This window comes from Peromyscus leucopus, unplaced genomic scaffold (genome assembly GCF_004664715.2).
Source record: "Peromyscus leucopus breed LL Stock unplaced genomic scaffold, UCI_PerLeu_2.1 scaffold_213, whole genome shotgun sequence".
Lineage (NCBI taxonomy): Eukaryota > Metazoa > Chordata > Mammalia > Rodentia > Cricetidae > Peromyscus > Peromyscus leucopus.
Genome location: NW_023505086.1, coordinates 16,020 through 20,354, shown reverse-complemented (window position 1 = coordinate 20,354; position 4,335 = coordinate 16,020). Strand labels below are relative to the sequence as shown.

General features: G+C 40.2%; 1 pseudogene; it reads left to right on the top strand.

Annotated features, from left to right (window-relative positions):
• The first annotated feature begins 2,872 nt into the window (after positions 1-2,872).
• LOC114692988 lies at positions 2,873-3,616 on the top strand (annotated as a pseudogene).
• The last annotated feature ends 719 nt before the right edge of the window (positions 3,617-4,335 follow it).

Genomic DNA, 4,335 nt, shown 5'->3' with positions numbered 1-4,335 from the left:
TAAGGATGTGAGCAATTTCTTTAAATGTCTTTCAGCCATTTGTAGTTCTTGTTTTGTGAATTCTCTGTTTAGCTCTTTAGCCATTTTTTAATTGGACTGTTCAGTGCTTTGATGTCTAGTTTCTTGAGTTCTTTATATATTGTGGAGATCAATCCTCTGTCAGATGTGGGGTTGGTGAAGATCTTTTCCCAATCTGTTGGCTGTCTTTTTGTCTTATTGACTGTGTCTTTTTGCCCTGCAAAAGCTTCTCAGTTTTGAGAGGTCCCATTTATTAATGGCTGTGCTCAGGATCTGTGCTGTCGGTGTTTTATTAGGAAATGGTCTCCAGTGCCAATGGCGTTCAAGAGTGCTTCCTATTTTCTTTTCCTATTAAGTTTAGTGTAACTGGATTTATGTTTAGGTCTTTGATCCACTTGGACTTGAGTTTTGTGCATGGTGACAGATATGGATCTATTTGTAATCTTTTACATATTGACATCCAGTTATGCCAGCACCATTTGTTGAAGATACTTTCTTTGTTCCATTGTATAGTTTTGGCTCTTTGTCAAAAACCAGGTGTTCATATGTGCATGGATTAATGTCAGGGTCTTCAATTCGATTCCATTGGTCCGTATGTCGGTTTTTATACCAGTACCAAGCTGTTTTTATTACTATAGCTCTATAGTAAGAGTTTGAGGTCTGGGATACGTGATGCCTCCAAGGGTTGCTTTATCATATAGGATTCTTTTAGTACATTACATTTTTAAATGAGCTGCATAGGTACAATGGCTTTTAGACAGGAATATAAACATATATAATATAGCAAAAATAACCTTAAATTTGTATCAATATACAAAAATCCATACCAATGTAAACTATTTGAGACTAATAGTTGCTTTTTTTTAGTTTAAAAGTAGAGTCAGTAATCTACCCTTTTATTCTATTATTTCTATATCCCCTTTTTCTTTTCAGAATGAGATCCCTGAATCTAATCTCCTTTGCTCAGTTTTCTTCCTGACCATGACCAATAATAAATTGCAACTAACCCCCCTAAATGATGACATATATCCAGCAAATGACCAAAATATACGCATACCTCTTGGGAATATGAGGGCCATGTTCTTAAAATTACTTCCTGTGATCTGGGGGTAATTACATCTTTAGGGGACCTTGAAAAAATTGAGATAAAGATTAAGTCCTGAAAGAGTGAGCTGTTGTCCAGTCTCAGTATGATGGGAAAGTGCAAGCCTTATCTGAAGTACTGGCTCGAATAGTCTATAACACTGGACCATTGTAGCTAACTGCCTTGTTATTGTCCTGAGCAGCTTGTAGTCCAAAGCTGATATTTGGGCAGTGTTTGTCATCTGCATTGAGTATAGGGGCTCCAGACATTGGTGTTCCTTGTACAATGTGAGGAAGGATGAAATTCCTTCTTTTTTATAAACTGAAGCTTCTTGCTTTTGCGATATTTGTTGCTATTCTCTCCCATGAAATTACTGCAAGCTCTTTGTCAATGTTCATTTTCTTCCTACAATAAGACAATTTCAGCATTAGTTAAAAGATATCACAATTTTTGTTGGTCTATTCCTGTTAATTGATGAAGCCTTGACTTTCCTTTCAGAATCAATTCAGAAAACTTGTTTTACATAGGTCTTTAATTTTTTTTTTAACTCTGTTTGTGTGGTTGAAATATCATTCTAATATATTTATTTTCTTTCTGCATAGGAATTCCTGTAGGAGAATGTGTAGAAGGTAAGTATGACTAGGATACAATTAAGCTCTGGATCCAAGCAACCCACATGTATATCTATAATTTTTCTTCTACAAAAGCCAATTCTCTCTTAGCCTCTGCTGGATAATTTTCTTGGACTACTGTGGTGGTATTGTGTCCCCCAAAATAGTGTGCACTCTAGTAAACTTATCTGGGGTCAGAGACAGAAAAGCCACAATATTAAACATAGAGGTTAGGCAGTGGAAGCACACGCCTTTAATCCTAGCATTCAAGAGGCAGAAATTTGTCTGGATCTCTGTGAGTTCAAGGCCACAAGGATACAACGAGGCACGCCTTTAATCCCAGAAATTGAGCTTTAATCCCAGGAAGTGATGGCAGGTAGCAGATATATAAGGCGTGAAGACCAAGAACTAGAAGCTTTTAGCTGGTTAAGCTTCAGGCTTTCAAGCAGCCTGTTCAGCTGAGAGCCATTGGGATGTAGACACAGAAGCTTCCAGTCTGAGGAATCAGGATCAGCTGAGGAACCATCGAGGTGAGGAAGCTGTGGCTTGTTCTACTTCTCTGATCATCCAGCATTCACCCAATAACTGGCCTCAGGTTTGATTTTATTAATAAGACCTGTTAAGATTCCTGCTACAGACTATTTAAGTTCTTATTATTACATGTAAGGTTTGAAATAAATTACTTAGTTCTTGATTTGTTAATCCAGTTGTGGGCATAGCCAGTTAATATCTCCTGGCATTTTTTTGAAAATCATGAAGAGTTCTTAATTGATGACTCCTAATTTGTACTTCTGTGGCTGATTTTTTTTTTTTTTTTTGTAAACCTACCTTGTATCCTAAGTAATTAATAGAACCACTTTTTGTATTTTTTTTTTCCAGGAGCAATTTATAGTTCCCAGAGAGGCAAAATTTCCTTTACCTCTTCAAACATTTTTTTCTAAGGTATCTGAGTCACAATCAGCTAGAAAGATATCATCCATCTCAAGTTCCTGGTATCCCGGCCGGTGAGCGACGCCGGCTTTTCGCTTTTCGAGGTCTCCCTGCTCCAGCGCTGGCTCCGGTCTGTCGCTCCATCCTTCAGCTCGGCCACTGCTCCTGCGATGCACGCGAAAACTCCATCCTTCAGCTCGGCCACTGCTCCTGCGTGCACGCGAAACTCATGGCAGAGCGCAGGGAACTCGATCTGACGGGCGCCAAACAGAAACACCGGCATGTGGCTGGTCAAGGTTCCTAAATACTTGTCCCAGCAATGGCTAAAGCTCCGGAAGAGGTGAAGCTGGGAAGCTGAGGATTGCGAAGAATCAAGAAGGACTGAGGTATCTTTTACTTTGAATGAGGATCTTGCAAAGATTCATGATATCGGTGGGAAGCCAGCTTCAGTCAGTGCGCCTAGAGAACATCCATTTGTCTTGCAAAGTGTTAGAGGACAGACATTAACAGTGTTTACCGAGAGCTCCTCAGGTAAGCTGTCATTGGACGGAATAGTGGTACAGAGAGCCGAATGCCGACCTGCTGCCAGCGAAAGCTACATGAGGCTAAAGAGATTGCAAATACAAGAGTCTTCCAAACTGTAAGGCTGTCACAGAAGCTGGACAAAGTTGTCACGACCAATTACAAGCCTGTCGCTAACCATCAGCACAATATTGAACAGGAAAGGAAGAAGAAGAAAGACGGAAAGCGAGTTCGGGCGGAACAAACAACACGTCCTAGACCTGCTGTTCTCAGCTTGAAAACATCAGTACTATACTCTTAAGGACTTAGTGGACATCACAAAGCAGCCTGTGGGATACCTGAAAGAAATCTTGAAAGAAATTGGCATTCGCAATGTAAAGGGGATTCACAAAAATACCTGGAGCTGAAGCCAGAGTAAAGGCATTACCAAGGAGAAGAGAAGAGTGGCTGACAAAGTGTGCTCAACAGTGAGAGGCCTCCGGCAGCCAGCGGCTCAACCACAACTGACCGCCGGAGGACAGCACAGTTCTGCAGTTCTCTCAGGAAACTGTTAAAGCTGGCATTCCTTCCATAAGTTTCTCAAGGGCTTTTTTAAAGAGAAAGGTGTTATTTATAGACTAAAACTTGTGTTAAATAAACCATAGCATTCAGCCACGTGTCCAACACTCAGGAGCCTGAAGCAGAAAGATGCCAGTTTGAGGCTAGCCTGGAGCACACGGCAAGACCCTCCTCACAAAAGAAAAAAGTGTTTTCTTGGTATGGATAGGGGTTTGGGAATTAAAACTGCTTTTGTTTTTTAAGGGTTAACTTTTCAAGCATAAGTGGATATTTCTAAATGAAAATTGTCTGTATTGCTGAGAAACTGAGGAAGGGCCATCAACTACAGGAACTGTTAAGACAACACAGTCCAAGTTCCTTTTTCTGAAACTGAAGAGGAAACATTCTCCACAGAGGTCATGTTCACCTTCAAGCATATATCAATAAAGGACCTGTTCACTTTGTACTAAATGGCAGCTTTCATCACTGGTCTATTTTACCCTTATGATATGATAAGGGAATAGTACAAACTGTGGGTGTTAGTGTTCCTTTGTTTACTTTTAAAATAAAAAAATTGGGGCTAGAGAGTGGGCGCAGGTTATGGGCATACATTGCTCTTGCAGAAGATATGAG